The following is a 23,593-nucleotide window of genomic DNA, read 5'->3' as shown; positions in this document are numbered from 1 at the left end:
CCATGTCTTTTCCTTTTCCAAGGATCCATGGATCATCCATGGACTTCCACATAAGCCTAGCCCATTAACAAATGAGTATTAGCCCACACTATATAAAACAAATAGCCCATAATTTAATTAGTATTCCTTTTAATCTCTAAATTAATTCATAATTAATTTAAGACTAAAACTAATTAAATAACGTAACTTCATATTAATATATTATAACTCATAATATATTAATAAACATATGTGTATAACTCTCATAAAATTATCCATAATAGTTTGGATGAGATGCAACCCAAATGGACCATGCCGGTTAGGTCAAGTATATACCAAATAAGTTATGGACTTAGACACCTTATCCAACAGTTTTAAGTTTCAGTTGTAACCAAACAAGGGCACAAGGAATTTCAAACGGTACAAAAATATGATTTGGGCGTGTGCAATTGATTCGTTTCACACCCACGTGTGCTGACGTATTCCTGGGATACACCATAACTTCCAATCGCGCTTTTTCAGGCGACGTTTTGGTTTCCTCATCATCATGATTTTCTCTCTCCAAGTGAACGGTATAAATAAGGGGTGATCGTTTTCTTTGGCATTTACCTCCCACGTAATCTCTCTCTGAAAAGTTTCCACTGTTCATCTTCTTCTTCAATTCAACAATGGCGACTTCTTCTTCTGCACAAGATCAAACTGCATCTTCATCTTTGCTCTCCATCAAGCCTAATCAAAATATGATTATAGAGATGACCCCGTTCTTATATGATGCGTACATGCTCCACGTGGTGGAATGCCTAAAATATTCCCCATTGCTGTTGGCACTCACGCAGGTGGAAGCCGTTCCAATGTCCCCTCTTTCTCAAGTCTACACAACAGCAAACTATGACAAACACAAAGATCGCATCTACTTCACCATCCATGACAAGAAAACCTCTGTGTCCAAAACCAGGTTTTGCTCTCTTCTAGGGCTTGCAGTTGATTCTTCCGTCATCTCACCGGATTTTATCACCACTACTCAACTTTTCTCGATGATGTACGAGATGGGTTATACGGATGTTCTTACAACAATCGCGAAGGTCAAGAAATCTTGTCTTCCTTCTCAATGGAATGGATTGCTTACCCTTTTGATCAAGGGTTTAGCGGAGCGGTGTGGTGGTTTTGATACCACGAGTAAAGGATTTCTCACCATACTTTATGGTCTTTACAACGGCATCAACCTAGATTATGGCTCCATAATTTGGTCTCAAGTCGTTCAGAGTCTAAACACCTCTACACGGTACTCTGAGATCTCATGCGGCCGTTTCTGGACGCTTATCACAAAGAAGGCCATGGATTCCCTTGAAATCCTTGTGATGAAGGATGCTCTTATGGCTTCAATTGCCTCTTACCACACTAAGAAGATCATCGTTTCTGATCCAAGTAAGTTTCTCCATTATGGATTAATCCCTAAATCTATGTACAGGTGTGTCACGCCTGACAGCAAAATCATGGCTAACTATAGCACCAGAACACCCTTGCCTCCAAGGGTTCTAGACGAAGAAAAGAAAGCTGCACTAGAAGCCCTTGATCAACCTGCCAACCGTGGCAAGAGGGCCGGCAAAAAGGAGAAACCAGGGAAGAAAGAAACTGAACCAAAAAAGGAGAGAAAGCGAAGATCCTCCAAACGAAAATCCGATGCAGAGGAACCTTCTCAGTCCAAATCAAAGAAGGTCAAGAAGATGGCTAAAAGAGCCAAAGGATCTCCTTCTCCTGGCTCTGCTCCTAATGACCCATCCGACACAGAGGCTGCTGCTCCTCCAACAGAGACATCAATTGCTCAGTCTCCTCAACAACCATCTTCTCCTACCGGCGCTCATCTTCCCTCTCCACCAGCATCTCCCAAAATTACCAAATCACCCACTCCTCCATCTTCTCCTAAAATTCCTACCCCACCCCAATCACCAACACAGAAGGTCCCACTTTCTGTTCCTATAACCATCCCTCCCACTACAACAGAACCAACCATTCCCTTCTCTGTTACTCAACCTACATCTTCTATCCCCACACCAATTATCACCGAATCAGTTACTATCACGTCTTTCTAACCACCAGTAACAGTCAATGTATCTGATACAGGGGCTACTACTGTGGTTGAAACCCCCGTCATCAACATCCCACCATCTCCTTCTCTATCCTCCAACTCCGGTGCTACCTTGGGCGGTGATGATGAAGAGTACGATTCTCTTTATTATAGCCCATACCGGATTCCCACATACACTGATGCCGATACCCCTGTTACTAGTCAGCAGCTTCAAGAAATTCACGACAAACTCGATAGTCTGTTGGCTGATAATAAAGCCTACGGGGGTGTTGTGCTGAAAGCCTTCATCGAGTCTGCGATCAAGACGTATACTGACGCTCTGGATCGTTCCACTGATGCCATCGACAACTCAGCTGCTTCATGCTCCAAAGTCACAAAGGAAGTTTCTGAGGTTGTTCACACAACTCAGATCTTTCTTGATTCTCTCAAAGCACATGCTGATTCCAGTGCGGCCAAGTTTCAGACGTCAGTCGACTCCTTTTCGGCTACCCTTCAGGGTGAAACCTCCAAGTTTGAGGCTCTGCGTGCTGACCTCAAAACTGAATCAACCTCTTTTCTCCAATCTTTGGATTCACGTTTTGCTTCTCTAGTAGCAGAGAGCACCTTAAAGGAAGATCTTGTCAAGCATCAGGAAACTATCGACCTTCAGAAGATACAACTGGCCCAGGCACAACAAGAAATCTCTTTGCTGAAAACTCAGTGGGCAGTTCTTCAAGGTTGCGCTGGTGATGTCAAGAATATGTTGACAAATGTTCTTGACACTCATGATCCCTTCCTTACCCTGACTATCAGACAGCATCTCCAGGCTAAACTCCTTTGGCGATTAACATCTTGAGCGAAATGAAGGGTGTCTCGGAGAAGCTTGTTCTTCCGCGACAAGGGGGAGAGGAAGGTTTATCAAAGACAGAACCGAAGGTTAATGTAGCTTCGGGTTCTGGAAAACAATTCCTTGTTGAGAGCGAGTCAGATACAGATGAAACTATCGCTGAAGCTCTTCAACGAAAGAAAAGGGACAAAGAGCTAGATGAAACTCTTAAAATAGCTCGAGAGGCCGAGGCTAGAGAAAGAAAAATCAAGGAGGATGAGGATGCTCTACAAGCCAAGAAGACTCTATTCCCAGAATGGGACAGAGACACACTCATCAATCAAGCGATTGAGTTTCCCTCCATATATTGGTTGGAACCGATTGCATCTTTCGAGTGTGAAAATACCAAAGACTCGCAGTTTGACATGCCAATCACACGACAAGCTTTTACATTTCATTGCTTTGATGTCACTGTCGATGTCCCTCATCCAAACTTGAAGGTTGACAGAGAATTAATAGACTTCTATTTGAAGTATGGTCAACCGCAATACTTGACATGGAGTGCACAGAAGATAATTAAAGTCAAGGTACTGAAACCAACACAGGCTGGGAAATTTGTGAACGTTAACTTCAAAATCAACAGAGGAACGGCCAACACAGAACATCTCATTTCTCTGGTAGATCTTCCCAGTCTGAATCTGCATGATTGGATTCTGCTATACAACATTCTTCTCTCCAATCATAGAGAGTATGAACCGATTCTGAAACATCTCAAAAGAATGTTGGCTTCCTACATCCATGAGCTCACCACTATGGATCAGGAAATAACAAAGATAATGAACAAGAAACCGACCGTCAAGCCTACTTCCAAGACAGGAGACGTTCATAAAATGAAGTTAGGGCAAATTGACTCTTCAAATCTGACGGTCATGTTCACAAGAGGCGACAAGCATAAGTTTCTGTTTGCTTTGGTAGACAAGCATCTGTTTTCAACAGATTGTCTGGAACATATTATAAATATCATTCACCGATGCAAGCAGAACTCCACAGCAGACAAGAAGAACTTCACTGATATGCTTCGTTGGTATATCACCTTCAGGCATCACATTCTGGCTATTATACCGAGGATTTTTGAGACGGTGAAGAAGCCTTCTGCTGTTAAAAGGGAATGGAGATTCTGTGCCAAAGACGCAAAGGGGGAGATTGTTGAATATAATTGTGTTGCGTCTTGGGCCCTTTTGTTTTACAACCGGATTGGGCTTGTCAATCCGTGTTTAACTAGATTAGTCTTCTTTTTCTTAGAAAAACGGTTAGGGTTTCATTATAAATATATGCATGCATGTATGCGTATTGTAATGGTCGTCACTCTCATTGAATATTGTAAACCCTAAAATCCTCTACAGTTGATGTTCTTTATCGAGCTCTTCTGAGGATTATTTATTGAATCATTCGACCCTTTTGATTCTTTAGCTTGTTCTTAATTGTTTATCTAGTCATTTATCTACCTGTTTCATAGATCTAATCGATCTTTAAGTTTGTTTTAAACTCATCACAAGTAAAAGGAAGTAGAGCAAAACCACACATTCTTAGTCTACGGAATCTTTATTATATATAACCTTGGGAGTATACCCTCTGTAATCGTAGGTATATCAATAAGGATCCTTTTAGTTTTTCACACAAGGTTAGCTATGGATCCTAAAATACCCTTATGGTATTTTAATTAATTTTTTGATTCTTAACTTTTGAATATGATTCTAGGACTAATGTGAGTCTTTTAGTATTCCCAAAATACTCCCATAGTATTTTAAACTTTATGTTTGGCTCTAGCATCCCTAGTTGGTAAATTTCAGACCTGTTGCAACACCACCATCACTCCCAAGCACACGTTCATCGCATCTCGAATAAATGTAGTTGATCAGGTTACATTTATTCCAGCATACAATTACATAACTGCCCAGGTTTGACGGTAATACTCAACATCCAAAGACTTTTATTTGTTCTTCTTGTGATACTTTGTTTGGGGGTTTAGATTTTGTATGTTCTTATACTTTGGTAAAACATGGTTATATTTTAAAGTATAATTCTTCGTTAGAGTGTTTTATCCCTATGTATTTATAGACTGTATATCTTTTATGAAATCATATATTGAGCTCACTATAAACAAAGCTCTGATACCAAACTGTCACACCCCAAAACCGGAACGGCAGAAACGTTCTGGGTGGGTGACTTCATATCAAGTATCACAACATATGTAGTATAGTAATCAAAGTAGAACAACCATTGCATTAATAGTAATAGTTTTACATAAGTTACAATTCATAGAGACAAAAAAGTAATACAGAAACTAGTATAGATGCAACTTAGTTCTAGGCTGACTTCGCAAAAGCTCCCGGGTGTACCTGTCTATCGCTGACTTGAGAATACAAGTTATTTTGAAAGCGAGTATCAACATTTTTATAAATGCTGGTGAGTTCATAAGTATTTAGTGTCATTTGTGTAAGTAAGCATTTTTATTCAAAATAACTTTATGAAAGGTAGCAGTTTAGAATCTACGGGGTATTAGCGTCCTTTCCAGAAAATCCTATATTCTCTAAATAAAAGTAGTCTTCTACCAAGACCCGACAGACTTATGTTATAAGGAGTATTTTCCCCCAAAATACTATCATTATCAGAAAAGAGTATTTACTTAATGGAATAATGAGAAAGTGACAAGTAAAAATACCAGAGGAAAAATAACATATGCTTCAGCAGTAATGCTGCTGACAAAGGCAAAAGAAATCATAGACTCCAGCAGAGTATCAAACGAATGATACGCCTGGCTCAGTCTAACAAAAGGAAGCATAGACTCCAAACAGTATCGAATAACGACATAGCTAGCAAAGTCTAAAACAAGAAAATACAACGATAAATCTTGTTACCTTAAGGCCATGAATTATAAGGTAAGCATAGAGATACTCGTAACAATACTGAATGACAGTAGAAAACATGACACCCTGCAAGCGTCGAAATGAATATGACATTTTCCAACCCTTTGCTTGGTCGGCCGGGGAATGTAGCTAGCAGTCGGAGTGTAGGAGTGTCAATCCCGTATAGATCTATACACACTATGCACGCTCTCCCTACAGGAGACTCTGGTTACCAACTTGACAACGGGGAAATCCGTGTCCAGAGGATGCATCTCGTATTCTGAATTCTAATATAGGTATTGGACTAATGATAGGGACTCACGAATGAACTGACTTCTTTGGAATTCTTGTACTAGAAAGAGTAAATAAAACCTCCTAACTATTCCTATAATAGTTACTAGTGTCTCTGGACTATGAGCTGTGACTGGAAGGATGTCCTTGCTACCCAAGGGAAATGAACTGGTTGATGGAAACCTTTATGTGTATACATGTATACATAATATATAACTAATGTTTGAATGACCTTCAGACGGATAACCGATACCCACCAGACCATATCCCAACGAGGAAAAGGAAATAGGGCAAACTAGCTTTCCTAAGTCTTTCAAACATTATTTATATAATTATACAAATACAGGCATGCATTTAACGAAAGGTCTATGAATGATGAATGGAAGGATGCCCTTGCTATCCAAGGGAAGGAAATTGGTCAATGAAAACCTTTATGTCTATACGTGTATACATGATATATAACTAATGTTTAAACGACCTTCGGACGGATAACTGATACCCACCAGACCACATCCCAACGAGGAAAAGGAAATAGGGCGAACTAGCCTTCCTAAGTCTTTCAAACATTATTTATACAACTATACAAATACAGGCATGCAATTTAATGAAATAAAAGCATAGAAAAAAACTCTGATGAAAACTTTGGAAAAAAAATTACACATAAGATATTAAAACTTGATGTCAGTTTGTAAAACAAGTTTTGAAAATCTTGGGAATCCTTTGAAAACTATTTCATACTTTATCAAGAGTTGAGAACATAATTTGGAAACCTTTAAGCTGGATAAACAGTTTAATATGAAAAAATCTATTTTGCTATACACTTATTAATCACATGGGATATATCTAATAACTGTACAGTTCAACTTGTATTCCCCCCTATAAAAGCAGTAAAACCATTTAAAAGGTCAATTCAGGGGCATGAACTCTCCTGTCGTGGGCGATTCGGATGAATGGGCGGTATAGGATGCTAAGTGTCAAGTGAGGACTTGACCACACACGCGAATCCTATTTAACATGTAATGATACATTTAAGTATACAATTAGTCATTTAATAACTAATTAAGCAAGTAAAGATGTCCTCCTTCATGAAAACACTTTGCTACAAGTGCAAGGAGTACCAAGGGTTGCATATAGGGAGTGTATGGACTCACATAGGAGTTTACGCTTCAAATGATGGTCCTTATGGCTGTTTACGGTTTCAAGACCACTTCCCCCATGCGTTTACGGCCGTAAACTCATTGTAGTGGTGTCATGGGATGTTTAAAGGTGTTATCTCACTCATAGAATAATGCTAGAGTCGAATCAAGGGCTAAGGAAGTGATTTGGGGCTAAAAATGGACACAATAAGGAGTTTACGGTCCTTGGACCACTTCTTTGGGAGTTTACGACTGTAAATACATGATTTTACGGTCATAAACTCATGTTAGTCCATTTCTTTTGTGCTTTGGTGGTCCTAGGCTATGTAGGCAAGGTTCTAGTCACTTTTATGAGCATAGGAAGGTGTTACAGGCACTTAAACACCTTGGAAAGGTGTTTACGGTTTTGGGGAATCTTCCCAAACTGTAAAATCAAGTGTTTCTCACTTGGGGATGTTTTGGTGCATCACATGAAGGAATACAAGGTTCTAGGCAGTCATGGAAGGTTTTGGAGGTGTTTAAGGGGTAATTTAACACTCAAAAAGGTGTTTATGGTCCTTGAAGGTGGGTTTACGGTCCAAGAATGTTCTTGGGCTGTAAACTCATGTCTACTCCCCAAAATTCGAGATTTTGGAGTTCTAAGTCCTTTCATGTAAGCCCCTAAGTCATAACTAAGCATTAGAAGTGGTTTGGAAGGGTTTTTGGGCATCAAAAGCCTCTTTCAAGGTGTTTATGGTTTTCGGATGTTCCCAAACCTTAAACTTTTGTTCTTGGGGTTTTTGGATGTTTAAGCCACGAATTTTCAAGTGTGATAAGCTAAACAACAAGCTAGGAACGTTAACTTACCGTTTTGATGCTCGAAGGGGCGATTTCTGACCAAAACCCGACTTGTAGAGGGAAAAAGTAGAGAGAGGGAGTGTCTAAGGTGTGAAAAAGGTTGGGATGAAACCCACTCAACTCTTATATAGGGTTGAGTTTACAGTCTGGGTGGGGGTCCACCCAACACCAACCGCAAACGGGGTTTTTCGCGACTTCCGTTAAACACAGAAGATTTTGAATTATACCTCTTTATTTTTGGTTCGCTTGACGGATATTATTTAAAATATTCCAACAGGCTTAAATCCCGCCAAAAATATTTGTGGGATAAATTTGGCTAATTTTTGATGTGCTTAATTACGTCGTTAAAACTAACGGAAATTTTGGGTTGTCACATCATCCCCCCGTTAGAGGGAATTTCATTTCGAAATTTGAGTTTAGGCAAGGAAGTAGGCATGAACAATCGAGTAAAGAGATGAGGGTACTTCCTATTTAGTTGGTCCTCACGCTCCCAAGTGAACTCCAGTCTTCACATTTGAGTTCTAGCGAACCTTCACTTAATGGGATGTGGATTCGTTATGCTCGTTTGATCTCTCGGTTTGTGATATCCTACAGGTTCTTCTATGAAGTTAGAGAGACGTCGGGCAAACACTTTTTAGGTGTAGGAAGTGGATTGACTTGGGTTGAAAGTTATGGAATTTCCGAAAGTAGTCGTGGTCTGACGAGGGTTGGACCAATTTTTGTAAAGAATCTCGGATGGTCCAAAGCTCTCGGAAAGGTAGAGCTTTTCCGTACTTAGAACATAGTGTACTTCTATGTCGAGATCATCACTAGCGCGATCGCCATTCTAAAGTTCTAAACGTTCTCTCATACTGGGAGTGTAGTCTGTCAGGTTGGTTCTTAGAAGGTTTAGGTTATCCTCGGATTCGTGTTTCCTGCTGATTAGCCCTCGGAGGTTTTTTTTGGGTCATCGGATGAATTGGGTGTCGACGGGTATCTGTTTGCTGCAGGGTGACTATCTCATGCAAAATAAACCTTCACTTCTGATTCTTGAGATGTTTCTAACGGAAACTCCCAGGATTGATGGAATAGGGTTTTACTAGATGATTGTTTTTAGGAAGTTTTGAGACTCCTCATCATCGTCTAGTTGGCACTTTCACAATATGATTCTTATCGGGAAAGAATCACGCTCTTAATTGCTTTGCTATTTAACGAATAACAAGCTCTTCTTAGGGTTAACTCAATCCTTAGATATTTTCTGAAGTGTTGGACTATCTTGGGAGGTGGTTCAACTATTTCGTGTGAGATAGTATTCTTGGAACACCTAGTAGTCAATGAATCTCTAAGACATGCCCTATTCTCCAAGGTGTCGGTTTATTCCAGTTCCAGAAAGCGCGATTTCTTGTATAACCCATCGACTAACACCTAGACTGGTGTTGAGTCTAAAGTCTCTTCAGGATCTGGGTTACGAGGCTTAACGCAACTGACTTTCGGACTTTATTCAAGTATTCTTGGCTGCGGAGGTTATCCTGTGGTTCTTGGCATTCTAGTATTCACTTATGAGAATGCAGTCTATCGTCTACAGGGCGACGATGACTTCTTCTATGCGAGGAGGCGGAGTGTCCTAGGCACTACTCATTAGCAGTAGGGTGCACGAAGTGTCTGAGTAGTGTGAGCATCTTCTACAACTACGCTTCCAGTGGTTCTGAGTTTCCTTGACATAGATTAAGTCTAGAAGTATAGGTTCCGTCATTCGGAACTTCTAATTTTCTCATCGACTCTTCGCAGAGCTTATCTTATCGTAGCTTCCATGTTTTCGGGATATCTGCTGAGATGCTTGATTCATGGAATTAAGCATGAATGGATGACCGTAGTCAATATCCTTGACTCTGACGACTCATATTAGGCCCCATGAAGTCATGCATGGGTATAAAGTACATGTTCAAATGTGAAAGTGTTGAAATGTTAAAATGATATTCATTCTTTAATATTTCGTAGTCTTCATAATTTGTTATGTTCCATCCAATTTGTTTTAAATTTAATAAAATTAAAATAAAACTACAAAGGTTTAATAACAATAAATATATGATATTTTTAAAATTATTTACTTAACATCTATAGTAGTTTATTTAATAAATAAATAAATAAATACTCAAACTTCCGAAGTTTGGCCGATTTAATCAAGTTTGACGGAGTTTATTGGATTTTGACTGTGTTTTACTGAATTTGACCGAGTTGAACCGATTTTTTCTAAGGTTGACAGATTTCAATTTTGTTTATTTATTTTTTAAAAAATCGTATCGATATATGCCCAACCCCAAATGTTTAACCGAGTAGTCAAATTTTAGCTAACAAAAGAGAATATATATAGTCATCTCAACCGATCCTCAATGAGTATTTAAATCACTTTTACCAAAAACACTACAATTTTCTAAAAAGTTCATTAACAAATCTTAAAAGGAAAAACATCAAATGCTAGACAAAGATAATTTCTCTTATATTGAAGAAATGTTAACTTCAGCCCAAGAAATATTAATACATATATATTTTTTAAATCCTTTTCAAGAAATAAAAATTAAAATGTTTAAAACTATTTAATGCAAAAATACCCTCTATTCCAAATTAATTTTTTTTCCAAATATATCAGGATGACTATATTTCAATAAATTTAGTTGTATATCACTATGAGCTATATAATATAACTATCAATCCAATTGTTACTTCACCATTTAAGGAGCTAAATAAACCCATCACGAAAGGAGATCAAGAGGGCAAAGGTAACCCTATCACGATTTGTACTTTTTAAGTATTAAACTCTTGCTGCTTTTGTATTTGATTTGGTTACATTTGAATACTAGGTAGAGTTTTTTTAATTGAATATGTTGTAAAAATGTCGAATACTACAAAAAATCGTTGCAAAATAATGTATATAATTGGGATTTGGGAGAATGTTGATCAATCTTGATTTCTTCGTTTGCGCTAATTGCAAGGTTTGTGCTTACATTGTTTTGTGGTGTTTTTTCTTTGATTCAAATCGACAATTGAATTCTTGATGCAGTTGTTGTTTTTTAGTTCTTTAATCTTAAGGTTTATCTTATATCCATTATTGGTTAATTATGTTAATTAGAAATAAATAGGGGCTTTGTTGTTAGAATTGTTTATCCAAGCTATTAGAATGTGTTCTAGTAATTGTTTTTGAAAGAAAGGCCGTGATTTGGATTTGGGAAGGAGATGAAGTGAAGCCAAAAATATTTTGTGTTTTCAACTTCTTTTGAGAAAAAGAAGTGATTGAGAGACAATATAAATTTCCCTGCTAAAACTTTTATCTCAAATTTTTCAATATTTGAAAAGAAAGGTTGTGAAATGTTTTATATATTTTTTTTCATTACCAATCACTCTAAGCTAACATATTTTACAAATAACACATGAAGAGTATAATTGTAAAGTTCTTAGCTTTCTTTTGTCATTTTCTTCGACACAAGAACACAAAGAAATCTAAAACATAACACTTTCTTATCTTTTCATTCTAACTAAAAACACACAATGAGAATTAGTAACTTTGATCATTATGATTTATCATTAAGGTGGATCATTATTCTACTATTTTATACCAATTTTTGAAAATGTTACAAAAGAGGAAGGGGCAAATGGTACATATGTTTCAATTTTTATATAACTTTATTATATGATTAGCCTACATGAACATAATTAGGGTGTTTTTAATCATACTTCTAGAAATGCATTTTAAAAATTATGAAATTCATATATGTATATGATCATTGACGAATATTTCTATTGTGAATATTGATGATTTTGTGACTATGATCAGTTTTAAACATTTGAATAATATGTTTTGAAGTTGTTAATTTTTTTTATTCATAGCAATTCTATTGATTCATGGTCACATTTTTGTAGGGTTATAGGTCCAAATCAGAGGAGTTTTTGGAAAAGTCTGCAGGCGTAAACGGTCATCTTTGATCAATACGTTTTCACGTTAGTAAAAAACATGGGCAATTCGACTGGCCCTAAAATGTATTGGTCAAGACTAGTCCTTTTACTCACTGCATACTTGCATAAATAACAACTTAATGACGAAAATTGGGAAAGAAGGTTTTTTTTTCAATAAATCATATTTTTATTACAAATTTGTCTCGTATATTTTTTCCTCCTTTTATGCTTACATTTTCTCATATATTTTTTAAATATCAATTATCCAAACAACAATCAAGGCATGAAAATTTAATTTAAAAAAATCCATGTTGCTTGAAGCCATATATGTACGTATACATAGTAGTCTTTCTTCCAAAATTAAATAGCAAAATATAGAAAAACACTTGTATATTCACCGTTACCCTTCTTTTTTTATTCTAAATATTGAATAATTATTGATCTTGGTAATATAAGCTAATCAAGGCTAAAGTTGTCCAAAGAAACCTATGAAGTTTCCGCATTTAGGGTTGTTGAAGTTGATCCAATAGACGAGTCAGATTATACGCCAAACAACACATCAGAGAAGGGTAAAAATGTCACAAAATGATAGAGACATGAAGAGGTTGGATAAAAAGAACAAAGTTCGGAGACCTTAGAATATAAAATAGTAAAAAAAGGGAAAGAAAATGAGAGATGAGATTGCATGCTCCCATTATAAATAGCAACAACAACAACAACAACGCATTATATATGTGAACAACACTTGTAAGGTACAGAACTATTGAAAATTTATAAACCTTCATTTTGATACATATTTAAAACATTCTTGATTTATTTATTTTTTCTTTATCTTATAAATTTATGTATTTTGAATAATTATATTAAGTGTAAGAATGATCAAATCCCTACCTATTCTTTTCCCTATAAAACAAGGTAAAGAATTAGCTGATATTTTCTCCTAAATTTTCATAAAGTTTGGTTTCATCATTTAGTTGTAATATAAAATTTTCAAGAAGTTCAAATTACAAAACCATCCTCTTCATGCTGCATAAATGTTTCATCAACATGCCTCACATTCTTTGTATTTAATATTAAAGAACACAACTCAATTTACAAGCTTAATTTCTAATTGAAATTCCTAGGAGGAAGAGAAAAGAACAAGATGGACGAAGTAAAAAGTATTATTTCTTAGTTTTCTCAAAAGTTAAGTTTTTTTTTTTTTAATATATTTTAAAGTTATTTTATTGTGAATTAACATTGTATAACTTGAAATTAACAATAGATAAGTGATAACATCAAAATTTACATGTTGTATAACTTGAAATTAACATTTATTTATATTAAAATGTACAAGTTTCCTTTTACCATGAATATAAAAGTGTGATGTTGTGGCTAGATTTTTCTTAGGTACTCATTTAAAATCAAATGAGTTACACCTGAATATTCAGTATATTCATCAACGTTGGATGCAACATAATTTTGAGTTTGCATCATAGTTTTTAACTAACCATAAATTGTACCTAGTATATATAACATAATTTTGTTATTGAAAGTGTTTGTGTCACATTTAAAATAATCTACGCTAATAAATGAAGGTTTTTTGCCACATATCACACTCTTATTTAATTTGTTAAATCTTACTTTATGGTTATTTTGAATTAATTTATTTTCCACATGTCATTTATACGTTTTTCTTTTTTAATAAATTTCATATAATACGTTAATCTAATAATTATAATAAGGGTAAATGATACAAAAAACACTCTTTTTACAAAAAAAATTCGATTTTGACACCGTATTTTTTTGTGTCGATTTTGTGTTTTCCAATTTATTACAATACTGACCATTTGACCGGTTAACCAGGTTATATGCTGACGTGGCATGCTGGCATGATATGCTGACGTGTCAAAATTGAATTTTTTTCCACAAAAAACACTAAGTTTTTACTTTTTTTTTAAATTTTGACACTAAGTTTAATTTTTTATTTCAATTTTGACACTATGTTTTTTTTGTTCCAATCGAACATCATTTATCAAATTTTGTTCAATTTTATCTATTTTCCATTTGAAACCGTATAAATATATTTTTTTATTACATTTTAAACCGTATAAAAATATTTTTTTCGTTTAAAACACATTTTTATTTAAATACAAAATATTTTTTTCTTACATTCAAAGCATGAGTTATATCATGAGAATCAAACTAAACATAAGCTTCTAATAAGATGTAAAAATTTGATGGGTTACAAACTTGATATCTGAGTTTTGATTGACTACATGCCTCCAAACCTCCAAACACATTTTAAAGTTGCATAATTAATATAAAATACAATTTTTATATAACTAATATATATTTATATATAAAAATATGGTTTGAGTGTAAAAAATATATTTATACAAAACTATGGTTTTTAAATGAAAAAAAAACATATTTATACAGTTTAAATGCATTAAAAAAATATTTATACGGTTTCAAATAGAAAATTGTCAGCATTGAACAAAATTGGAAAAAATGATGTTTGATTTCGAACAAAAAAACATAGTGTCAAAGTTGAAAGAAAAAGTTAAACTTAGTGTCAAAATCGAAAAAAAAATGAAAACTTAGTGTTTTTTGTGAGAAAAAAAATTTTAATTTTGACACGTCATCATATAATGTCAGCATGCCACGTCATCAAAATTAACACGTCATCATGCCACGTCAGCATGCAACCTGGTTAACCGGTCAAGTGGTTAGAATTGTAACAAATTGGAAACACACAGTGTCAAAACTGACACAAAAAAAAACAAGGTGTCAAAATCAAATTTCTGTATAAAAATAGTGTTTTTTGTGCCATTTACCCTTATAATAAATGTAGTAATAAATAAATATGAATTTCATTAATTGACTTACATTTTTATTTTAAAATTTCCAAATTAAAGCTTATTAGGTTATGTTGGTTATTTATTTAAATTAAAAGATAAAAAAATCAATTTTAATAATTCATTATTTTTCTTATTTTTTTTATAAATCCAAAGTCCTTAAATATTTAGACATTTATATTTAATTTTTTTTAATTAACTCATGTAATACATGAGTCTTACACCTAATAATAATAATAATAATAATAATAATAATAATAATAATAAATAAATAAATAAATAAATAAATAAAAGATAATGGAGTATGTAATTGAACAAGTAAAAAAAGAGCTTAATTTTGGAAGTCTCCCATATAATAATAATAATAATAATAATAATAATAATATTAATAATAATGTAGAAAAAAAATAATGTTATAGAATGGCACTGTAAAATTAGCAAATGAAATATAATCTTGAAATCAAATTGTAGGATGTAATTTTTATGACATAAATTTATATATGCCGTTTTTATGACCAAAATTTCATCTATTTTTGTTAAAGTATGTTGCTATTTATGTCCGCTATTTACTTAAAATGAAAAACATGTTTCCAAAAGCATAGGCAAATTAAAATATGTTTTTATAGTTTTTCTAAATTATATACGAAATTATGGCAATGTTGTAATTATTTAGATCTTTCAAAATTATTTACAATACTTTCATAAAATCATAATCATAACTAAAATAATATAATGGTTGAGAGTCACTCGACTACACAAAAAGAAACTAAATGTTTTCCAGTTAACTTAAAGGCGGTATATATTTTTCGCTAAAGCTATGCAAGTCTACACCAAAATAATTAGTCTTATACGTATGTGATTTTAAGAGTTACAAAGAAGCAAAAATATCATATTTAATAATCATCTCTTACGAAAAACCGGTTGAGTATAGTTACATCAATCAAATATGTCAATTTATTTGGTCCTAGGTTGAATAAAAAAATGAAAAATACAATGTATTTTTATCATTTTACAACATATGCTATATAATTTAGATTTCTTTAGTTTAATTAATTTGGTATTTTTAAGAGTAAATTACTGAAATCATCACTATGGTTTGGTTAAAAATATACTTTTGGTTCCCTAATTTTTTTTTGCACTCGAATTCGTCCATGTGGTTTGATTTTGTTGCGTTTTTCATCCCTTACATACATAAAGTTAGGGACCAAATGTGCAATTTTGACCAAACCATAGGGAGAAAAACATAACAAAATCATACCACATGGACAATCCGAATGCAAAACGAAGTTAGGTATCAAACATGCAATTTTGACCAAACCATAGGGACGATTTTAATAGTTTACTCTATTTTTAATACATTTAATATAAAATGATAAAAAAAAAAATAAGTTAACTCAAGTAAATTACTAAAAGATATTACGTTGAGTTAACTTATTACTAAACAATTAAAAAATGCTATAAAAAATTCCATCAATATAAAATATTGAGTATACGAATTATTGATTTGCATATCTCCAAACAAAAAAGAATTCTAAAGTTGTCACATAAACCAACCTGTAGTCAAAACGATCACTTCCAAGCGACGCTTCTTGGTCGTAGCAAGATTGCAATCATCAATCCAAGATAGTCACTCCTTAATGGATGGAACCACCGGAAGGGTCATTGAACACCACCTCGCCATAGGCCCCGACACATCGATCGCCACCAGACAAATAAAGAACATGTGTTCAGAGACTCCACCCCAAGACTACATACTAGACAACCGAACGACGGGAGCTCCAACCCTTTCTTAGAAGGATTAAGCCTTGTTGGAATTTTATTAAGGGAGACCCTCCAGATAGAACTATTAACCCACCTCGGTACAATCTTACACCATCGAGAAATAACACTACTAACCATTACGGAAACATTTTAAATATGTTTCCTCGTGACTTGAATCGAGAATTCCCATGATGGGTCCAATGACCACCAAAATCGGCTCGGATTATCTGTGTAATGACCCAAAATTTTCAATTAAAATTTTCATTTTTATATTAAACAAAAATTCTTATATATATATATATATATATATATATATATATATATATACATATATATATATATATACATATATATATACATATATATATATACATATATATATATATATATATATATATTAAATATGACCATCTTTAGGAATAGTGCCAGTTTGCCGGTCATTTTATCCCTACATCTGTAGGTAATCGATCATTCTGGTTTCTTCCTTCCACCGTTCCTTATCCAAACCTTCCGTTCTTTTTCCTCTACTTCTTGATCCTTCCATTGTCTTTCCTTTACCCTCTATGAGGGCTTCTCTTTAGAACCGATTGAGGGCATCTATCACTCTGCCATAGTCGATGCCACCGACTCTAGCTTCGCCATAGAACACTCCGATGAGTCTACCTCCACCACTGGAGATGTCACACCCCAAAACCAGAACGGCGGTAACGTTCTGGGGTAGGTGACGTCATATCAAGTATCACAACATATGTAGTATAGTAATCAAAGTACAACAACCATTACATTAATAATACTAGTTTTACATAAGTTACAATTCATAGAGACAACAAAGTAATACCAAAACTAGTATAAATGCAGATCGGTTCTAGTCTGACTTCGCAAAAGCTCTCGGGTGTACCTGTTTATCGCTGACCTGAAAATACAAGTTATTTTGAAAGCGAGTATCAGCATTTTTATAAATGCTGGTGAGTTCATAAGTATTTAGTGTCATTTGTGTAAGTAAGCATTTTTATTCAAAATAACTTTATGAAAGGTAGTAGTTTAGAATCTACGGTGTATTAGCGTCCTTTCCAGAAAATCCTATATTTTCTAAATAAAAGTAGTCTTCTACCAAGACCCAACAGACTTATGTTATAAGGAGTAATTTTCCCCAAAATACTATCATTATTAGAAAACCGTATTTACTTTAATGGAATAATGAGAAAGTCACAAGTAAAAATACCAGGGGAAAAATAACATATGCTTCAGCAGTGATGCTGCTGACTAAGGCAAAATAAATCATAGACTCCAGGAGAGTATCAAACGAATGATACGCCTGGCTTAGTCTAACAAAAGCAAGCACAGACTCCAGACAGTATCGAATGAACGACACATCTAGCAAAGTCTAAAACAAGAAAATACAGTGATAAATCGTGTTACCTTGAGGCCATGAATTATAAGGTAAGCATCGAGATACTCATAACCATACTGAATGACAGTAGAGAACTTGACGCTGTGCGAGCGTCGAAATGAATATGACATTTGTCACCCCTTGGCTTGGTCGGCCGACGACTCTAGCTAGCATTCAGGGTGTGGGAGTGTCAGTCCCGTATAGATCTATACACACAATGCCCGCTCTCCCTGCAGGAGACTCTGGTTACCAACTTGACAACGGGGAAATCCGTGTCCAGAGGATGCATCTCGTATTCTGAATTCTAATATAGATACTGGACTAATGATAGAGACTCACGAATGAACTGAATTCTTTGGAATTCACGTACTAGAAAGAGTAAATAGAACCTCCTAACTATTCCTATAATAGTTACTAGTGTCTCTGGTCTATGAACGGTGACTGGAAGGATGTCCTTGCTACCCAACGGAAATGAGTTGGTCGATGGAAACCTTTATGTCTATACATGTATACATAATATATAACTAATGTTTGAACGACCATCAGATGGATAACTAATACCCACCAGACCACATCCCAACGAGGAAAAGGAAATAGGGCGAACTAGCCTTCCAAAGTCTTTCAAACATTACTTATATAACTATACAAATACAAGCATGCATTTAATGAAAGGTCTATGAATGATGAATGCAAGGATGCCCTTGCTATCCAAGGGAAGTGAATTGGTCAATGAAAACCTTTATGTCTATACGTGTATACATGATATATAACTAATGTTTAAACGATATTCGGACCGATAACCGATACCCACCAGACCACATCCCAACAAGGAAAAGGAAATAGGGTGAACTAGCCTTCCTAAGTCTTTTAAACATTATTTATACAACTATACCAATACAGGCATGCAGTTTAATGAAATAAATGCATAGAAGAAAACTTTGATGAAAACTTTGGAAAAACTTTACACATAAGAAATTACAACTTGATGTCAGTTTGTAAAACAAGTTTTGAAAATCTTTGGAATCCTTTGAAAAACCTTTCATACTTTATCAAGAGTTGAAAACATAATTTGGAAACCTTTAAGCTGGATAAACAATTTAATATGCAAAAATCTATTTTGCTATACAGTTATTAATCACATGGGATATATCTAATAGCTGTACAGTTCAACTTGTATTCCCCCCTATAAAAGTAGTAAATCCATTTAAATGGTCAATTCAGGGGTATGAACTAACCTGTCGTGTGCGATTCAAATGAATGGGCGATATAGGATGCTAAGTGTCAAGTGAGGACTTGACCACACACGCGAATCCTATTTAACATGTAATGATTCATTTAAGTATCCAATTAGTCATTTAATAACTAATTAAGAAAGTAAAGATGTCCTCCTTCATGAAAACACTTTGCTACAAGTGCTAGGAGTACCAAGGGTTGCATCTAAGGAGTGTATGGACTCAAGTAGGAGTTTACTCTTCAAATGATGGTCCTTATGGGTGTTTACGGTTTCAAGACCACTTCCCCCCATGAGTTTACGGTCGTAAACTCATTGTAGTGGTGTCATGGGATGTTTAAAGGTGTTATCTCACTCATAGAATAATGCTACAGTCGAATCAAGGGCTAAGGAAGTGATTTGGGGCTAAAAATGGACACAATAAGGAGTTTACGGTCCTTGGACCATTTCTTTCGGAGTTTACGGCTGTAAACACATGATTTTACGGTCGTAAACTTATGTTAGTCCATTTCTTTTGTGCTTTGGTGGTCCTAGGCTATGTAGGCAAGGTTCTAGTCACTTTTATGAGCATAGGAAGGTGTTAAAGGCACTTAAACACCTTGGAAAGGTGTTTACGGTTTTAGGGAACCTTCCCAGACCGTAAACACAAGTGTTGCTCATTTGGGAATGTTTTGGTGCATCACATGAAGGAATACAAGGTTCTAGGCACTCATGGAAGGTTTTGGAGGTGTTTAAGGGGTAATTTAACACTCAAAAAGGTTTTTATGGTCCTTGAAGGTGGGTTTACAGTCCAAGAATGTTCTTGGGCTGTAAAATCATCTTTACTCCCTAAAAATCGAGATTTTGGTGTTCTGAGTCCTTTCATGTAAGCCCCTAAGTCAGAACTAAGCATTAGAAGTGGTTTGGAAGGGTTTTTGGGCATCAAAACCCTCTTTCAAGGTGTTTACGGTTTTGGGATGTTCCCAAACTATAAACTGTTTTTCTTGGGGTTTTTGGATGTTTAAGCCACGAATTTGCAAGTGTGATAAGCTAAACAACAAGCTAGGAAGGTTAACTTACTATTTTGAAGCTCGAAGGGGCGATTTTTGACCAAAACCCGACTTGTAAAGGGAAAAAGTAGAGAGAGGGAGTGTCTAAGGTGTGAAAAAGGTTGGGATGAAACCCACTCAACCCTTATATAGGGTTGAGTTTACAGTCTGGGTGGGGGTCCACCCAACACCAACTGCAAACGGGGTTTTTCGCGACTTCCGTTAAACACGGCAAATTTTAAATTATACCTCTTTATTTTTGGTTCGCTTGACGAATATTATTTAAAATATTCCAACGGGCTTAAATCCTGCCAAAAATATTTTTGGGATAAATTTGGCTAATTTTTTATGTGCTTAACTACGTCATTAAAACTAATTGAAATTTTGGGTTGTCACAGGAGAGGTCGGCGAGCCCTAATTTCCTGCAGGTCTACTTCGACCCCAGCCACATCCACACTCATCTTTTCGACGTTACCCCATCGGCTTCCAGGGCCTCAGACCATTCTTCTTCATGCTTCCACTGCCTCTTACGCTACCCTGTTTCCCCTCTTTCAATTTCGATTCATTTTTTCGTGCTTCATATACTTATGCCTCCTCGATCTCCCAATCAGTTGTTTACAGATTTCATTACACCCACCAAACCTCACCGTCAATGCCCTCAAAACAATCTGATTTGTCGCCTTCTTGTGTAACCGAGTTCGAAACAGAGGATATATTGAAGATGTATCTATTATAAGGTATAATAGATTATACAAGTAACCTGCTTTGGCTGAAGGTATTCAACATCTGAACCCTACCATCACCAGCATATGTGAAGTAACCGGCTTTCAATTTCACGTAGTTGTGTGTTTATTATTGTGTTCAGGTTCTGTTGGATTAATCGGATATTGTCGGATAGGGAGCATGTGTGAAGGTAGGAATCGAGTTATCTTAAGGGTCTTTTGAAGTAAACCGATCTTTGTTTTTCTATCCATAGGATTCTGTGAACAGAAATCATTATCTTGGAGTCTACAAAGGACAACTCATATTCCAAGCACCAAGGTTTTTTTTTTTTTTTTTTTTGGTTTTAAAGAGTTCATCACTCCTATACAGGTATGCCTTATTTCTTCTTTTCTTTTCTAATGTTGAGAACTAAAATCATGAATGGTGATCGTGGGACGTGTTAATGGAACTACAAGTATGAATTCTATCTTGGAATTTCCAATTATAACAATTATAGGTTGTCAAATTACATTACATTCCATCAACTTAATTTCTTATCTAAGTTTTATTCCGTTAATTAACTTATTGAATTTATAACTATTGAATCCTTTGTTGATAGAATAATGTGTCATTCAGAGTAAAGAAAGGCAGACATGGCATTCTTATAAAATTTTGCTGTCACCGGCTTCTGATTGGTCATTTCATAAACTACATTTATACAAACCAATTTCACTTAATAGAATGATCTTTAATTATTAGCAAAACAAATAATTATGTTCATATTGGTAGATATGGCACTCAGTGAGATAGATGATGCAATGAATTGTTTCAAGAAAGCAAAGAGACTTGGAACCAAATGATGGTTATACAATAAACAATTAAGCGACACTTTTTATATATTTCCATTCTTTAATCAAAATCAAATCTTTATAATATTTATATGATTAAACATGTATATCCATGTGTAATAAGAAGGGAACTCAATGTTGTACTAAAGAAGGTTTGTTTGCTTTATATGCAATATTGATTATAAATATTTAATTATTTATTAATTTTATTACCAATAAACATACGTAGGAGCCTGATAGCTGGGATCATTTTGTATTTTACTTTAGAGTACATTTCCTTTGAAAATAGAACATATATACATGTGAAATTCTGCAATCTTCATATTTATTTTCAGTGTCAATTTCCAAAGTTGATACATGGGTAATTGATGTTAATGTAATAGTATTTCATATTCATAACTTAGACTACTATATTTTTTTGCATTTGGTATATTCTAATGGGGGTCTTTAAAGTCATAAGAATTGAAGTGTATTGCACAATGATGAGGGGAACACATACCAATAATTAACCTCTGAGATTTGAAGCCTCTCATAATCAACATCATGAAGTAATTTAGCCAGGTTTAACCTTTACTCCTATTGCTAATTGTAAAAAATTTACATTTCCATTTTAGTGATTTATTTCAATTTTAATAAACGAAAAGACATTTGGCCTAATGATATGGTTAGATGGTTGTTATACACTCCTGATTTTTTTATGCAAGGTTAAAGTCACTTAGCAAAAAAAATATTTTTACAGCATTGATTTTATATTTATTTGATATAATCGTTTAGCAAAAAAAAAGTGAAAGCTCATTGTTGTTTCTTACATCTGACTGTATGGTCATAGGTCCAGCAAGTCAAATTAAAGTTAATCAAATTCTAAAGGGAAATCAACAAACCAACAGAATCTAGGGGCATTTTAGGCATTTCATTTTAGTTACTTTGTTATGACAAATAATAAGAGGGTAGTGGGAAAGGAGATTGAGGTATGTATCTTTTGAGTGAAATATGGGAATTTATTTCTTATGGGAGAGAGGCTTTCTCCAATCAGCCAACCACTAAGCTTTCTGGCAGAACTTACAAAAAGATGTGTCAAGTTTATAAGATTGTCAATTCAATCGTAATATGAGCACTTAAACATAAACTTTCCTCAAATAAACAATATGATAATCTTCAATTCCTTTTTTTACTAATTAGTTAAATATACAACTTCTCTTTCCCTAAAAATTAATTTATTCTAGACACTTTTTTGGTATGGGTTTTATTTTATCAAAAGTGTTTGTTGTTGTTTGTAAAGTTCCTATTGCAAAATCTCCTTAATAGAATATGAGCATGTGTGTATTTTTTTTTACCATTCTAGGATTCCAGCTTAGTCCAAAGTAGTTGGAATTCAAGATTTTATTGTATGATATGTTTGGTTACCAAAATCTATTCAAACTTGGGAACCAAACATGTCACTTTTCCAATTCAATGCAGAAATAGACATGCAATAGATGGTTGCCCAAATGTACAGAATTCAATTTTGAAAAGGTATACATCTTAATTGTCAGTTGTTTGAAACTTGAGAAATTTCTATCCTGCTTTTGCTCCTCATCATTTTTTCCTGTGTAATATGAGACAGGTACCAGATGGTTATCCCCATGTATGGCACCCATAAATTTGTCATGTCAAACACACGGTGGCTGGATCACTTTAATACATTGTGGAGCATATATCTATAATTCATTTCCATTCACTTTTTGACATTTAACTGCAAATTGTGAATATAGTTACCGCCTTTAATTAGATTACAAGTTTTTTCCTTGATATTTGGTATATTCATGTTTAGGCTATCGATCTATTTT

The sequence above is a fragment of the Lactuca saligna genome, chromosome 7, assembly GCF_052625555.1.
Source record: "Lactuca saligna cultivar CGN05327 chromosome 7, ASM5262555v1, whole genome shotgun sequence".
In the NCBI taxonomy this organism is placed as follows: domain Eukaryota; kingdom Viridiplantae; phylum Streptophyta; class Magnoliopsida; order Asterales; family Asteraceae; genus Lactuca; species Lactuca saligna.
This window is presented reverse-complemented; position numbering follows the sequence as displayed.